The sequence below is a fragment of the Hyla sarda genome, chromosome 2 (genome assembly GCF_029499605.1).
Source record: "Hyla sarda isolate aHylSar1 chromosome 2, aHylSar1.hap1, whole genome shotgun sequence".
In the NCBI taxonomy this organism is placed as follows: domain Eukaryota; kingdom Metazoa; phylum Chordata; class Amphibia; order Anura; family Hylidae; genus Hyla; species Hyla sarda.
The window spans coordinates 446,364,641-446,382,865 of NC_079190.1; the positions used below are offsets into that span (position 1 = coordinate 446,364,641).

At 44.3% G+C, this 18,225-nt stretch overlaps 1 long non-coding RNA gene across 1 annotated transcript in view; it reads left to right on the plus strand.

Moving 5' to 3' along the window:
• The window catches only part of LOC130358051 (uncharacterized), a 43,265-nt gene extending 26,332 nt beyond the window's left edge, over positions 1-16,933 (plus strand). The window contains exons 2-3 of the long non-coding RNA XR_008889382.1: positions 11,158-11,346; positions 16,871-16,933. This is a non-coding gene — a long non-coding RNA (uncharacterized LOC130358051). The remainder of the gene's footprint in view (positions 1-11,157; positions 11,347-16,870) is intronic.
• Positions 16,934-18,225: the final 1,292 nt, after the last annotated feature.

Here is an 18,225-nt window from a genome sequence, read left to right on the forward strand (position 1 = left end):
ACAGCATAGGGCAAAGGCAATGGAGGACACGGAGTGCTTCCGGGCCATGCCAACTGAGGGTTGTGTCTGAGGAACCCACCGACTGTTGTCACTTGTGATGATGTGGAGGAGCGTGTTAACCAATCCACGATGGCAGATGGGTTGCTGGTGGAGACACGACTGCTGGCTGATAACGGGAGCTCAGGCCTCTCGCTGCGACTCCTGCTGCCACTCGCCCCAAGTCTGCTGCCAACTCTGCCTGAAGTATTTAGGCCTCTGCCACTCCTCTGTGCACGTCCTGGCACTTCTCTGCCTGATATACGCAGTGCGTTTATGAGGGTATTACAATACGCTACACTACTCTTTAAACAGTATTTGTCTAGAACAGCAGCAGGTGATTACTTACGGCTGTCCTTGAACAGTATGTAGGCCCTTGACAGATTAACAGGTACTAGATGGTACAATACTTGGATGTACGTATGTGGTATGCTCTCATGAGGGCAGTAATATGCCTAACTATTAGCAGAAAAAAAAACTCTGTATTTTTGTAAAACACCAGCCGGTGGATACTATTGTTTTGACTTTGACGGTATGGAGCACCTTGACAGCTTAACAGGTACTAAATGGTACAATACTTGGATGTACCTATGCGGTATGCACTGATGAGGGCAGTAATATGCCTATTAGCAGAAAAAACTCTGTATTTTTGTAAAACACCAGCCGGTGACAGCTTAACAGGTACTAAATGGTACAATACTTGGATGTACCTATGCGGTATGCACTGATGAGGACAGTAATATGCCTATTAGCAGAAAAAACTCTGTATTTTTGTAAAACACCAGCCGGTGGATACCATTGTTTGGACTTTGACGGTATGGAGCACCTTGACAGCTTAACAGGTACTAAATAGTACAATTCTTGGATGTACGTATGCGGTATGCACTGATGAGGGCCTATTAGCAGAAAAAACTCTGTATTTTTGGAATACACCAGCCGGAGATACTATTGTTTGGACTTTCACGGTATGGAGCACCTTGACAGATTAACAAGTACTAAATGGTACAATACTTGGATGTACCTATGCGGTATGCCCTGATGAGGCAGTTATATATGCGTAACTATACGCAGAAAAAATTGTTTAAATAAAAAAACAGCCGGTCAATAGTATTTTTTGGACTTGCACAGTATGTAGCCAGCCCCTAGACAGATTAACAGGTACAAAATGGTGCAAATGCACTACAGTCCACTGAACAATCACGTATTTCTGAACAGCAGCAGGACCCAACAGTGCAGCACCACATAAAAAAATCCAGAGATTAAACCCTAAATTGCATTCTGTCACACAATTCTGAGCAGCAGAAGATTCGTGGAGCAAATAAAAATAAACTCAATTGGTCTGAAAAATGAGGAGATAAGATGCTTCAGAAAGTTCAGGCAGCTTGGAGATCTGTATGAGGCAGCTGACAGCTATCTGCCCCTCTCTGTTGCATTGCTCAATAACGTGAATAGGAGTTTTAGCAATCAATGATCCTTCTCAGTGTAACAGCACAGCACTCTGCACTCCAGCCTTTCCCTAATGCTGATGTGACTAGCAGTTGCAGTGTAACCCTGTGGTAAGAGCTATTGACACACACACAGTCCCGTCCTCTCTATCTGAGTGCATAGATGAAATGAAGAGAGGCAAGATGGCCGCAGATTATATAGGGGCTGTGACATCACAGGGGTCAGTAAACACTGATAGGCTGCATCTCACATGTGATTCAGGGTCAGCCCGCCTACCTTCATTCCCACCGCTGTTTCCCGCCCTCCCATAATCCCCTGCCCCATGTACTCACATGTGGATCTACCATCTTAGGTCTCCAATAGCCTGGAACGCTGTAAAATGGAGTTTAATGAAGCGATTCGTGCGATAGAATCGCGGCGATATTCGTATTCGTTGCGTTTCGAATTTTTCATGAAATTCGGAACAAATTCGGGTTCGTCAACTTCGATTCGCTCATCTCTAGGTCAGATATGTTTTTACACACCAGACTCTCCCTCCATGTCCTTGCACACTAGGGATCAGCTATGTTGTAACAAAAAAGGGTTGAACCCAAACTGTTCACACAAAGCTGGAAAAGTAAAATTATTCCAAATGTCTTGATATGCTGAAGAATTAAAGAGATTATCTGGGATTAGAAAAACACATCTGCCTTCTTACTTGCGCCGTAGTGCAGCTCAGCTCCATTGAATTGCATGGGGATGGGCTGCAATACTACTAACAACCTGTGGACATGTGAGGTGCTGTTTTTGGAAGAAAGTAGTTTTGTTTTTCTAAACCTACAAGACCCCTTTAAGATTTTAATTCACTGGCACTAATGGGTCTAGACCAACTCCTGAAAGACAACCCTACAACACGATCGTTCCTTCACTAGACTTTTAAGATGTTATCCAGGAATAGAAAAACTGAGCAAATATAATTCAAAAGCAGCTCCTGAGGGATTCCACCCAGAGGAGGTCAAAGGGTGTCACTCAGGTGTCATTAATACAACATAATCACAGTGTATGAGCATTACATGCATTTAAATAACAGCAAGTGCAGATACCATGCATAAAACAGCAAGTGCCCAAGCCAAAATCATCTAACATCGTTCACTATATACATGCCGACCCGGACGACTTCCGTGATCAGCGTCACGGAGCCGGTCACCTGACCGGATCACATGACATGGCTCACAGGGAGTCACGGGGCTCGGCGGATTAGCGCACTGCGATACAGGCAGTGTCCAGGATATTAAAGTGTCTGGTGCATATCTCCAGAGGCTGGCCTCCTTTAACCTGTTCAGGACCAAGGGCGTAAGTAAACTTACGCCCTGGCGTTTTCCGATCCCTGCCGCGCATCGGGCAGAGATCGGAACGGCAGGCCTGCTGAAATCGTTCAGCAGGCATGCTGTGCAAATGCCAAGGGGGGTCCCGGGACCCCCACATGTCGGCGATCGCAGCAGAGCACTCGTGAATTCACGCGAGCGATCTGCTGTGACTCCGGTCATTCGGGTCACTTGTGACCTGGAAAAAGAAGGTGATCGGCGGTGTACAATACACCGCCAATCACCTCCAGTAGCTGGGGAGCGGTGACAATACTGTCACCGCCCCAGCAACGCTGCTATTGGCCGGCGATCCTCTGGCCAATAGTAGTCCAGCAGAGGAGAGGTTAACGGTCCCCTCACGCAGCTCTGTGTTCAGTCAGCGGGTAGAGCTGCCACAAGAGGACCGGGACCCCCCCCCCCCCTCTGCACCATCGGAGCCCCCTCAGGAGACCCTAGATCAGGGAGAGCAGTATTCAGGGCAAGGTAGGCATTCTGTGTCCAAAAAAAGTAAAAAATAAAGTGAAAAAAAAATCCCCCCCTCCCCCGTAATAGGACCCCAAGGGTCCGCTGTCACCTGATCCGTATGTCCCCGGGCCCTATTAGGGGTTCAGGGTGCTGCGAGTGCCACCCATTTTTTTTTTTTTGGCCGCAGCTTTTTTTTTCCCTGTAAGTTTACACCAAGCACCACACACTACATACTTCCCTGCCCCACCCCCCCGCACACACACCCTCCCCCCACCGCCCCTCCCTCCGCCACCATAGAATAAAGGCGATGGCCCGCCGGGGATTTTTCGGCAGCGGAGGCTCACGCTTTTTTAGCCTCCGACTCCGAATCTGCCAGTGAGGACGAGGAAGATCCTACTTTTTTGTGTTCTTCCTCGCCCTCCTCATCATCCAGTAGTGATGATGAGTCCCCTGTACGGCGGCGGAGCCGCCGCCAGGCAAGGCCACACACCCCCCATGAGAGTGACTCAGTGGCCGACACTAGTACGAGTGTCAATGCCACACGTAATAGGAGTCCGGCCCCCCAGACAAGTGCACCAGAGCCCCCTTCCGATGACCCTGTCTGGAGCCCCCCAGAGGGTTATCAGCCACGGATTCCTGAGTATGTTGGCGACTCAGGAATCCGGATTGACACGGCTGAATTCACTGATCTGGACTTTTTAAAGTTTTTTTTTCAGTGACAGCCTGGTCAATCACATGGTGGAGCAAACGAACTTTCATGAACAGCAGTTCATTGCCCACCACCCCGATTCGCTTTTGGCCAGGTCCAATGAATGGCGCGCCATTGATGCAGCGGAAATTAGGACATTTTGGGGCCTCACGCTGCATATGGGCCTGGACCATTACTCACATGGTGGAGCAAAGGAACTTGATTACAACACTCTTCATTACTGGAGCGGGGACGTCCTCTATCAGACTCCGCTTTACAGTATGGCGATGACAATGAGGCGGTACGAGGCCATTCGGAAATGCCTGCATTATGCAGATAATGCAGCATGCCCGCCCCAAGGTGATACCGCCCATGACCGGCTTTACAAAGTGAGGCCGGTCATCGATCACTTTGGGGCCAAATTTTTGGAGACCTATGTACCCCTCAGGGACCTCTCGGTAGATGAGTCTCTCATCAGTTTTAAGGGGAGACTCATCTTTCACCAGTATATTCCCTCGAAGCGGGCGCGGTATGGCGTGAAGCTCTATAAACTCCGCAAGAGTACCTCTGGGTACACTTGCAGGTTTAGAGTATATGAGGGACAGGATTCCCGTACTGAACCCCCAGAATGTCCCCCCACTCTGGGTGTTAGTGGGAAAATCATTTGGGACCTTATGCACCCATTGCTGGATAAGGGTTTCCACGTATACGTGGATGACTTTTATACCAGCATCCCTCTGTTCAAATCCCTTTCCGCCAGATCCACGTCCGCTTGTGGGACTGTGCAGAGGAACCAGAGAGGCCTCCCTCTAAATTTGGTCCAGTAGCCTATTCCCAAGGGTGAGTCCCGTGCCCTGACCCATGATAACCTGTTGTTGGTGAAGTATAGTAGGATAAGAGGGATGTCCTTATACTCACCACTATTCATGGGAACAGCAGCACCCCTGTCCCTGTGTGAGGTACTGTGGGACCGGTCCTCAAGCCCGATTGTATTCTGGACTACAATCGGTATATGGGGGGAGTTGATCTCTCAGATCAAGTCCTCCAGCCATATAACGCCATGCGGAAAACACGGGCATGGTACAAAAAAGTTGCGGTCTACATGGTATAGGTTGCCATGTACAACGCTTTTGTACTATCCCAGTATACTGGCAACAGAGGGACATTCCTCCAGTACCAAGAAGAAGTCCTAAGGTTCCTGATCTTTGGCGATCCGGGAAAGATCAGGCCGGACTTCCCAAGGGTCTGGAGTTATAGGCGCCAGGATAGTCCCCGGCCAACACTTTCCAGGGGAGGTCCCCCACACTGGAAAGAAGGGACGATCCCAGAAAAAAATGCAGAGTGTGTCGCAGGAAGGGGATACGGAAGGACACCATCCATCAAGGCGACACTTGCCCACATAATCCAGGCCTCTGCATAGACTGCTTAAAGGAGTATCACACTTCCATGGAGCCCTAAATTTTCCCTTTACATTTTGAATTGTCCATAATTTGACCAATGTACCAAGTCCATAGTACATTCCAAATTTTAACCCCATAAATCACTAAATTGCCCAAAAAACTGAAAAAAATAAAAAACCTGAAGACATCTGTTTTTTTTCTTCAACAAAAATGGATCATAGGTCACTGAGTCACTCTCATCGGGGACTTGTTATGTTGCCTCAAATGCGCAGCGCTCTCTCTCCACCTAAGCGGGTGCACATTTGAGGCAACAGGTTAGGGACGGCCACACACATCACATTCCCAGAATGATGACTCGGAGCATAGGGTTTGGGGCGGGCATATTTTTTTTTAGTTTTGGCTATGTTCTGGGTCATCATTCTGGGAACATATCCTGTTTTATTATGATTTATAATTTTCTGACCCACTATACCCCATATTAAGGGCCTCTGTACCCCACTTGTGTACCCCAGTTACGGCCCGTTGTCCCCCATAGTGTTCCCCTATTTTACGGCTCAGTGCTCCCCCCATTAATGCTCCTTGAGGGGGGGGGTTCCCACATCCTGGCTCCATATGAAGCTCAAGGCCCCCGACTGACCTCACACTATATCAAGACCTGCTGTGCCTCCGCCAAGCCATAATCATTCAAAAATAAGGTATGTCCTTACACCAAAGAAATGTATTTACAAATTGTGGGGGGTCTTTTCTGCTATTAACCCTTGTAAAAATGTAAAATGTTGGTGAAAACATACATTTTTTGTGATTTTTTTTTTTTTATATATGCAAAAGTCGTGAAACCCCTGTGGGGTATTAAGGCTCACTTAATTCCTTGTTACGTTCCCCAAGGGGTCTAGTTTCCAAAATGGTATGCCATGTGGGGGGTTTTCTGCTGTCCTGGCACCATAGGGGCTTCCTAAATGCAACATGCCCCCCCATTTCAGCAAAGTTTGCAAATGTGACTCCTTCTCTTCTGAGCATTATTAAGGCTCACTTAATTCCTTGTTACGTTCTCCAAGGGGTCTAGTTTTCAAAATGGTATGGCATGTGTTTTTTTTCTGTCCTGGCACCATAGGGGCTTCCTAAATGTGACATGCCCCCCGAGCAAAATTTGCTCTCAAAAAACCAAATGTTACTCCTTCTCTTCTGAGCATTGTAGTTCACCCGCAGTGCACTTCAGCTCCACTTATGGGGTACTGCCATACTCAGAAGAGATGGGGTTACAAATTTTGGGGGGTCTTTTCTGCTATTAATCCTTTGCAAAAATGTGAAATTTCGGGGAAACCCACATTTTTGTGAAATAAACATTTTTTTTTTACATATGCAAAAGTCGTGAAACCCCTGTGGGGTATTAAGGCTCACTTAATCCTTTTTACGTTCCTCAAGAGGTCTAGTTTCCAAAATGGTATGCCATGTGTTTTTTTTTTTGCTGTTCTGGCACCATAGGAGCTTCCTAAATGCAACATGCCCCCTGAAAACCATTTCAGAAAAACGTACTCTCCAAAATCCCCTTGTCGCTCCTTCGCTTCTGAGCCCTCTACTGCGCCCGCCGAACAATTTACATAGACATATGAGGTATGTGCTTACTCGAGAGAAATTGGGCTACAAATATAAGTATACATTGTATCCTTTTACCCCTTGTAAAAATTCAAAAATTGGGTCTACAAGAACATGCGAGTGTAAAAAATGAAGATTGTGAATTTTCTCCTTCACTTTGCTGCTATTCCTGGGAAACACCTAAAGGGTTAAATCGCTGACCGAATGTCATTTTGCATACTTTTGGGGGTGCAGTTTTTATAATGGGGTCATTTGTGGGGTATTTCTAATATGAAGACCCTTCAAATCCACTTCAAACCTGAACTGGTCCCTGAAAAAAAGTGAGTTTGAAAATTTTGTGAAAAATTGGAAAATTGCTGCTGAATTTTGAAGCCCTCTGGTGCCTTCCAAAAGTAAAAACATGTCAACTTTATGATGCAAACATAAAGTAGACATATTGTATATGTGAATTAAAAAAAAATATTTGGAATATCAATTTTCCTTACAAACAGAGAGCTTCAAAGTTAGAAAAATGCTAAATTTTCTATTTTTTCATCAAATTTGGGGATTTTTCACCAAGAAAGGATGCAAGTTACCACAAAAATTTACCACCATGTTAAAGTAGAATATGTCACGAAAAAACTATCTCGGAATCAGAATGATAACTAAAAGTATCCCATAGTTTTTAAAGGGGTATTCCAGGCAAAACCTTTATTTATATATATATATATATATATATATATATATATATATATATATATATATATATATATCTCTATATATATATCTCTATATATATATATATATATATATATATATATATCTATATATCTCTATATATCTCTATATCTATCTATATCTATCTATATCTATCTATATCTATCTATATCTATCTATATCTATCTATATCTATCTATCTATCTATCTATCTCTATCTATCTATCTCTATCTATCTATCTCTATCTATCTATCTCTATCTATCTCTATCTATCTCTATCTATCTATCTCTATCTATCTCTATCTATCTCTATCTATCTATCTCTATCTATCTATCTCTATCTATCTATCTCTATCTATCTATCTCTATCTATCTATCTCTATCTATCTATATCTATCTATCTATATCTATCTATCTATATCTATCTATCTATATCTATCTATCTATATCTATCTATCTATATCTATCTATCTATCTATCTATCTATCTATATCTATCTATATATATCTATCTATATATATCTATCTATATATATCTATCTATATATATCTATCTATATATATCTATCTATATATATCTATCTATATATATATATCTATATATCAACTGGCTCCGGAAAGTTAAACAGATTTGTAAATTACTTCTATTAAAAAATCTTAATCCTTCCAATAGTTATTAGCTTCTGAATTTTTCTGTCTAACTGCTCAATGATGATGTCACGTCCCGGGAGCTGTGCAGTTCCTATGGGGATATTCTCCCATCATGCACAGCTCCCGGGACGTGACATCATCATTGAGCAGTTAGACAGAAAAATTCAGAAGCTAATAACTATTGGAAGGATTAAGATTTTTTAATAGAAGTAATTTACAAATCTGTTTAACTGTTTATATATATATAAAAAAAGTTTTTGCCTGGAATACCCCTTAAATGTTTAAAGTGACAGTGGTCAGATGTTCTAAAAACGCTCTGGTCCTAAGGTGTAAAATGGCCTGGTCCTTAAGGGGTTAAAAACTATTGATATACAGCTCCCAATAAAATGCAATAGTAGATTATAATAGCAGCAAAATGTATATGTATATATAATAAGGTGCAAGTGCATCTTAATTACAAATTGAAAATATGAGTGACATAAAAGATAACATAATTCATATACTATGGTGTGAAAAAAAATGTACATAATCAGAAAACTGTTATGTACCGTATTTTTCGCCATATAAGATGCTCCGGCATATAAGACGCACCCAATTTTAAAGGAGGAAAATCCAGAAAAAAAAGATTCTGAACCAAATATTGTAGTAAAATATTTTATATCAGTATAGTTCCCCCACAATAGTTGGCAGTATAGTCCCCCCAAAATAGTTGGCAGTATAGTTCCCCCACAATGGTAGGCAGCTCCCCCCCCCACAATGGTTGGCAGTATAGTTCCCCCACAATAGTTGGCAGTATAGTTCCCCCACAATGGTAGTCAGCTCCCCACCCCCACAATGGTTGGTAGTATAGTTCCCCCACAATAGTTGGCAGTATAGTTCCCCCACAATGGTAGGCAGCCCCCCCCCACAATGGTTGGCAGTATAGTTCCCCCACAATAGTTGGCAGTATAGTTCCCCCACAATGGTAGGCAGCTCCCCCCCCCCACAATAGTTGGCAGTATAGTTCCCCCACAATGGTAGGCAGCTCCCCTTCACAGACATACAGCTTCCAGCCATATACAGTGTACGGCTGGAGGCTGTATGTCCATGTGCTGCCCCCACAGTGTTCCGGTCACCGCTCCTCTGGCCCGTGGTGTCACAATCTACTGCTATGGCCTATGGACCATAGCAGTAGGTGCCGGGCCTGGAGGAGCGGTGACCGGAACACTGAAGATTACGTGCCGCCGGTCACTCACCAGGCCCCAGCCGGCGCGCGTCTTCCTACGGTCCTCCTGTCCTCCTGCGCCTCTATGGTTGTACACACGGGACGTCACTGACGTCCCGTGCGTACAACCATAGAGAGGCGGAGGATCGCAGGAGGACCGGAGGAGGACGCGTATCAGCCGGGGAATGGTTAGTGACCCGCGGACATCCTTATGTCCCAAAAAGATTTTTCGGGACACAGGGATGTCCGGCATAGGAAAACCTATGATTATCTGCCCGGGCCGGTTCCTGTGTGCGGCTGCAGGTGGGGGGCCAGCCAGAGCAGGTAAAAACTAATTCATGTATACTAAAAACCAGGGTGCCTCCAGCTGTTGTGAAACTTCAACTACCAGCATGCCTGGACAGCCTTTGCCTGTCCGGGCATGCTGGGAGTTGTAGTTTCACAACAGCTGGAGGCATCCTGGTTTTTAGTATACAGTTATTAGTAATTCACCTGCCCGGTGCCCGGAACTGTATGTTCCATGTTCCAGGCGTAGGGCAATAAACCTAGCCGGTGTGAGGTGAAAAATTCACCGGCGGTCATGAGGCTGCTGCGGGCTGGAAGCGGGTAGTCAGCGCTGTACCGCACCGCCGCAGCCTCTGTACTTACCGCTGACTTCCCGCTGACTTCCCGCTCTCGCCCGCAGCAGCCTCGGGCGTATATTTGCTGTATAAGACGCACAACCCCCCCCCCAGCCCCCCCCCCCCCCCGTTTTGGGGAAGAAAAAGTGTGTCTTATACGGCGAAAAATATGGTATGTGTAAGTGTAAATAGAAAATATATTATGAAAAAGTTATTATATAGGGATAATAAGATAAAAAATTTATTAAAATAGTGAAAAATCAGTTGATAAATGTAGAGCCAAAAGAAAAAGTACATTAGTACTGCAAATTAGCACAAAAAAGTGCAGAAATCATGTGATGTGTATACTTAAATCCATCTAATATCCACAAATATTGTCCAACTAAAATTCATCCCCCTGCCAGATCATGAGTACTGTACTGTACACAGGCGATGTCCTCATGATCTGGAAGGTAGATGAATTTCAGTTTGCACGTTTTATTTTCAGTTTAAATCGTAATAACAAGAACATTCACATCACGTATAATTTTCATTGTGATCTTATTGATTTTCCCGATATCACTTTGATTAGAGGAGAACTACGGGATTGAAAATTTTATCCCCTATCCCAAGGATAGGGGATAAGTTTCAGATCGTGGGGGAGGGCCGCGGCTCTCTACATAGAGAGCGCATGTCGACCACCTCACGAGGCGGCAGCTGACACGCGCCCTCCATTTACTGCTATAAGAGAGTCGAAGCGCTGCCTTCGGCAATTTCCGGCTCTCCCATAGCAGTGTATGGAGGGGGCGTGTCGGCAGCTGCTTCGTGCAGAGAGCCGGGGCCCCGTACGGGAGATCGCGGGGGGCCCCAGCGGTCGGACTCCCTGCGATCTGAAACTTATCCCCTACCTATCTTAGCATATCCTTCAATCCCATAGTTCTTCTTTAAGGATTCTTCTGGAGTGATCCAGACGGATATGTACAGGAAACTAACGCCTATCAATACATACTTATATGCATCCTCAACCCATCCACAGCATATGATGGAAACCATACCAATTGGACAATTGAGGGCTAGACGGATTTGCTCATCGAAGACATCTTTCCAACTTCAGACTAATGATTTAGAGAGGCGGTTTCGAGATCAAGGCTATAGCCATCGATGCTTGAAAAGAGCATGTAAGAGAGTGAAAACCACCCCCAGACCACAACTTCTGCAACCGAAGGTTAGTATGGACAGTATACAGCCAGTGAGTTTTGTCACAAATTTTAGCTCACAAAGGACAAATATGAGACCCCATGACCTACGATGGCCCCGACATACGATAATTTCAACATGTGATGGCCTCTCAGAGGCCATCGCATGTTGAAGGCAGCATCAACATACGATGCTTTTTTATGTCGGGGCCATCGCAGAAACGGCTATCCGGCAGCGCAGACTGCTTCAGCTGCCGCCGAATAGCCGTTTACAGTGCCCCGTGAGCTCCGCTGACGATCACTTACCTGTCCTCGGGGCTCCAGAGCATACTCTTCGGGATCCCCTGCATCGTCGGCGCTCTCCATCGATGTCCTCACGTCGCTGCGCATGCCGTCCTGTCATCCAATAGGAGCGGCGTGCGTAGCGACGTGATGGCGGCGACGGAGAGCGCGGATGCTGGGGAAGCAGAGGCCTTGCCGGAGCATCAGGGACGCGGCGACAGCGATGGATGGTGACATCCCGGGCAGCGGTGATGGTCCGGAGCGGAGGGGACAGGTGAGTACAACTTCGTCTAACAGTGGTCTACAACCTGCGGACCTCCAGATGTTGCAAAACTACAACACTCAGCATGCCCAGACAGCCTTTGGCTGTCTGGGCATGCTGGGAGTTGTAGTTTTGCCTTCCTAGTGGTTGCCACAGTAAAAATAACTTTACTTTCACGTTCATTTCCTGTCCTATACTTTACATTGCACGGATCCCTCAACATGCGATGGTTTCAACAAACGATGGTCCATTTGGATCGGATTACCATCGTATGTTCAGGGACCACTGTATTGGTCTCTGTGGACTGCCGGTTTTAAAACAATATGTAACACCTAAAGCCATTACAGCTAGGAGACCAAGGAATTTAAGAGATATCGATATTGTAGATCTGGCCATTAGGGATGGTAATGTCCGCAAAATTTTGGCCCAAAAAGAAAGACGATGGATTTGGACCCTTGATACAGTATACCCGAATGGCTTGAATGATATCTTACCCTTAGCCCCATTTCTCTGACTGTTTTGTCTCTTCCAGTAGGTCATACTATGTTTTAATTGATTTTAGACTAATTGCTTTTAATTTTGTTTGTCTTTTTTTCTATGGGGATATGCTTCTAATTTGGACAGTTCCTGGCATGGACCGAGGTGTCAGCAGAGAGCACTGTGGTCAGGCTGGAAAGAACTGCACAATTTTCTCTGTAGCATGTTAAGTACTGGAAGGATTAAGATTTTGAAATATAAATAATTTACAAATCTGTATATTTTTCTGGCACCAGTTGATTTGAAAACATTTGTTTTCCACTTATTTCCACCGGAGTTCCTTTTTAACCCCTTAAGGACTTAGCCCTTTTTCACCTTAAGGACTCGGCCGTTTTTTGCAATTCTGACCACTGTCACTTTAAACATTAATAACTCTGGAATGCTTTTACTTATCATTCTGATTCCGAAATTGTTTTTTCGTGACATATTCTACTTTAACATAGTGGTAACATTTTATGGTAAGTTGCATCCTTTCTTGGTGAAAAATCCCAAAATTGGTTGAAATTTTTTTTTAACTTTTGCATTTTTCTAACTGAAGCTCTCTGCTTGTAAGGAAAATGGATATTCAAAATATTTTTTTTGGTTCACATATACAATATGTCTACTTTATGTTTGGCTCATAAAATTTATGAGTTTGTACTTTTGGAAGACACCAGAGGGCTTCAAAGTTCAGCAGCAATTTTCCAATTTTTCACAAGATTTTCAAACTTGATATTTTTCAGGGACCAGTTCAGTTTTGAAGTGGATTTGAAGGGTCTTCATATTAGAAATACCCCATAAATGACCCCATTATAAAAACTATACCCCCAAAAGTATGCAAAATGACATTCAGTCAGTGTTTTAACCCTTTAGGTGTTTCCCAGGAATAGCAGCAAAGTGAAGGAGAAAATTCAAAATCCTCATTTTTTACACTCGCATGTTCTTGTAGACCAATTTTTTAATTTTTGCAAGTGGTAAAAGGAGAAAATGTATACTTGTATTTGTAGCCCAATTTCTCTCGAGTAAGCACATACCTCATATGTCTATGTAAAGTGTTCGGCAGGCGCAGTAGAGGGCTCAGAAGGGAAGGAGCGACAAGGGGATTTTGGAGAGAACATTTTTCTGAAATGGTTTTTGGGGGGCATGTCACCTTTAGGAAGCCCGTAGGGTGTCAAAACAGCAAAAAAAAACAAAAACAGGGTATACCATTTTGGAAAGTAGACCCCTTGGGGAATGTAACATGGGATAAAGTGAGCCTTAATACCCCACAGGTGTTTCATGACTTTTGCAAATGTAAAAAAAATAAATAAAATTTTACCTAAAATGCTTGTTTTCCCCAAAATTTTACATTTTTAAGAAGGGTAATAGCAGAAAATACCCCCCAAAATTTGAAGCCCAATTTCAAAAGTGCTATGCTGGCGCACTACAGGTCTCAGAAGAGGAGTAGTCACATTTGTCTTTTTGGAAGCAAATTTTGCTCTGGGGGCATGCCGCATTTAGGAAGGCCCTATGGTGCCAGGACAGCAAAAAAAAAAAAAACACATGGCATACTATTTTGGAAACTAGACCCCTCGGGGAACATAACAAGGGGTTAAGTGAACCTTTATACCCCACAGGTGTTTCAAGACTTTTGCATATGTAAAAAAAATATATATATTTTTTTTACCTAAAATGCTTGTTTTCCCCCAAAAATGTTCGTTTTTTTAAAAAGGGTAAAAGCAGAAAATACCCCCCAAAATTTGTAACACAATTTCTGCTGAGTACGGCGATACCCCATTTGTGACCATGAACTGTTGCCTTGAAATACGACAGGGGTCCAAAGTGAGAGCGCCATGCGCATTTGAGGCCTAAATTAGGGACTTGCATAGGGGTATTCTACGCCAGTGATTCCAGACAGGGTGCCTCCAGCTGTTGTAAAACTCCCAGAATGCCTGTACAGTCAGTGGCTGTCTGGTAATACTGGGAGTAGTTGTTTTGCAACAGCTGTAGGCTCCGTTTTGGAAACAGTGGCATACCAGATGTTTTTCATTTTTATTGGGGAGGGGAGGGGGGCTGTGTAGGGGTATGTGTATATGTAGTGTTTTTTTACTTTTATTTTATTTTGTGGTAGTGTAGTGTAGTGTTTTTAGTGTACAGTCGCACGGCGGGGGCTCACAGTAGTTTCTCGCTGGAAGTTTGAGCTGCGGCAGAAAATTTGCCGCAGCTCAAACTTGCAGCCGGATACTTACTGTAAACCTTCGCCCATGTGAGTGTACCCTGTACGTTCACATTGGGGAGGGGGGAACATCCAGCTGTTGCAAAACTACAACTCCAAGCATGTGCTGACAGACTGTACATGCTGAGAGTTTTAGTTTTGCAACAGCTGTAGGCACACTGGTTATGTATCACTGAGTTTGTGACCTAAGGCTGGGTTCACACTACGTTTTCCCCCATACGGGAGCGCATACGGCAGGGGGGAGCTAAAACCTCGCGCTCCCGTATGTCACCGTATGCGCTCCCGTATGTCATTCATTTCAATGAGCTGGCCGGAGTGAAAGGTTCGGTCCGGTCGGCTAATTTTTGCGCCGTATGCGCTTTTACAACCGGACCTAAAACTGTGGTCAACCACGGTTTTAGGTCCGGTTGTAAAAGCGCATACGGCGCAAAAATGAGCCGACCGGACCGAACGTTTCACTCCGGCCGGCTCATTGAAATGAATGACATACGGGAGCGCATACGGTGACATACGGGAGCGCGAGGTTTTAGCTCCCCCCTGCCGTATGCGCTCCCGTATGGGAGAAAACGTAGTGTGAACCCACCCTTACTCAGTGTTTCACAACCAGTGTGCCTCAAGCTGTTGCAAAACTACAACTCCCAGCATGTACAGTGCATGCTGGGAGTTGTAGTTTGCAACAGCTGGAGGCACACCGGTCGTGAAACACTGAGTTAGGTAAAAAAAAACGCTGAGTTTCACAACCAGTGTGCCTTCAGCTGTTGCAAAACTACAACTCTCAGCAGTCACCGACAGCCAACGGGCATGCTGGGAGTTGTAGTTATGCAAGCAGCAGATGCACCACTACAACTCCCAGCATGCACCACTACAACTCCCAGCTGTTTGTGCAAGCTGGGAGTTGTAGTTATACAACAGCTGAAGGTACACTTTTCCATAGAAAAAATGTGCCTCCAGCTGTTGCAAAACTATAAGTCCCAGCATGCCCATAAGGGAATGCTGGGAGTTGTGGTGGTCAGCCTCCTGCTGTTGCATAACTACAGCTCCCAGCATGCCCTTTTTGCATGCTGGGAGCTGTTGCTAAGCAACAGCAGGAGGCTGTCACTCAGCTCCAACTGCTGATCCACGCCGCCGCTGCAGGTCAGTCCCTCGCCGCTGCTGCCGCCACTCCTGGGGCCCCAATCCCAACAGGGACACCGGGGATCGGGGTCTACAGCTGCCGGGGTCCTCTTCCCGCACCCGATCACGTCCTCCGGAAGAGGGGCGGAGCGGGTTGCGGGAGTGACACCCGCAGCAGGTGCCCTGATTGGTCGGCCGGTAAACCGGCCGACGAATCAGGGCGATCGTGGGATGGCACCTGTGCCACCTCACCCTTGCTGGCTATGGCTGTTCGGGGCCGTCAGACCCTGCCGGGACCCGCCTCCTTCCTCCCCTCAGAAAGACAGTGCTCCTGAGCTAATGAAGAGGGATAAAAAAAAAAGGTATTTCCACAGTGTTTTAAACCTCAATAAACACAGGGATAGGCATAGTTAGAGTAAGGGAAAGATGGGGAAGGGGATCAGGGAAAGTTTAGTTGATGGCAGGTACTCTTTAATGTGTTTGTTTTTTTCATACATTTTTTTCATCTTTTCACATGATTTATTATTTGATATTAAACTATAATATGGTGCTTGTTCACATTATGTGTTTTTTACACATTGAGTGTTTTAACTTTTATTATGGATTTATGTTTTTTTAATCCACTTGCTGTACATATACATATCACATGATTTTTGCATTATTTTTGGGCTAATTTGCAGTACTTATGCACTTTTTCTTTTGGATCTACATTTATCAACTGATTTTTCACTATTTTAATTATTTTTTTTAATCTTATTATCCCTATATAATAACTTTTTCATAATGTATATTCTATTTACACTTACAACCATGCATTTTTTATTTTTCACATAACACTTTTCTGATTATGTATATTTTCATTCACACCATAGTATGTGAATTATGTTATCTTTGTTTTTATGTCACTCATATTTTCAATTTGTAATTAAGATGCACTTGCACTTTATTGTACTGTGTATATATATATATATATATATATATATATATATATATATATATATATACATATACACATATACATCATGCTGCTATTATATTCTCCTATTGCACTTTATTGGGAGCTGTATATCAATTGTTTTTAATGGAGGCCGAGCTCTGGTGACATGGACCAGACACTTTAATATCCTGGAGATTGCATGCGCTGATCTCCCTGTGATCCTGTCAGGTGACCGGCTCCATGACGCTGATCCCGGAAGTCGTTGGGGATGGCATGTATACAGTGAATGCGCCGGGAAGCTATACATTCAGGTGAACTGAATCAAGGTATGGAAATTCTAAGAGCTTATTGGACAAGTACTTTATAAATATTTTATACTGCTGGGAGGACACCACCCCTCGACAAAGGTATTCCTTCCGAAACGCCACATTGGGGTGGTGCCGCTCCAGGTGTCCTATTGCTCTTATTCCCTTTGGTAATGCTTTAGGAATAATTGTATGATGTTAGCCGTTTTGGCTTGGGCACTTGCTGTTTTATGCATGCTATCTGCACTTTCTGTTATTTAAATATATGTAATGCTCATATATTGTGATTATGTTGTATTAATGACACCTGAGTGACATCCTATGTATACTTTGACACCTCTGGGTGGAATCCCTCTGTTTTATACTCTACCTATTAATAAAACTTGTGTATATTGGATTAATACCTTTTAAGTTACTTAGTTTTGTCTATTTATATGAATCTTTAAGGAGGTATTCTGGGATTTTTTTTTATTTGACTGTGCTACAGTAGATCCCATACAATTCTTATGGGATCTACTGTATGTCACAGATAGGCAGGGAACAGTGAAGCCCTATTACACCCACAGCCGCTGCCCCTACCTATTGTCTATCCGCCCTAAGTGACAGGTTGACAACCACAATGATAAATTCTCCATGCTAAGTGCTGAGGCAGCATTGTCAAAATAATAAAATACAAAACAGATGGAGTCTGGGAACAGCTGGAGGCACACAAACTAACAGAAATAAACTAAGACACGCAGGGTCAAATCAATATCAGTCTAGTCGAGATTAGTACCAGGAGAAAAACGTAGAGCAAGAGAAGAGTCAAGGGAAAAGATCAATAAACATGCAGATATCCAGTAAGCAGGAGGTGTCAGCTAAGGTATAACCTTTCACGGATGCTGGACTGATCACTGCACCTAGTTTATATAGGAAGGTGATCAGGGATACACCTTCCTGAACCACAACCAGACGAACAAGTGAGCGTTCAGTAGCTCAAGCCCAACTAAAGCCATTAAACTCTTTGTGTACGGCCATAGGCGGACGTTACAATCTATGCCCCGATGTTCATTTTTAGCAGCATACAAAATTAGTGTTGTCTCAGCTTTTCCCAGGTTGCAGTGCGGCCGAAAACATTACATCACTAGTCAGTTGTTGAAAGGGAGCATGGCAGTGCTTTAATGGGGGGGGGGGGGGGAGCAACGGCTGGGAGGGGGGGAGATCATTCCCCACAGGGCTGCAGCTGTACTGCAACGGGTGAGTGGCTGATGTGTGACCTAACACTTACAAACAAGGGAT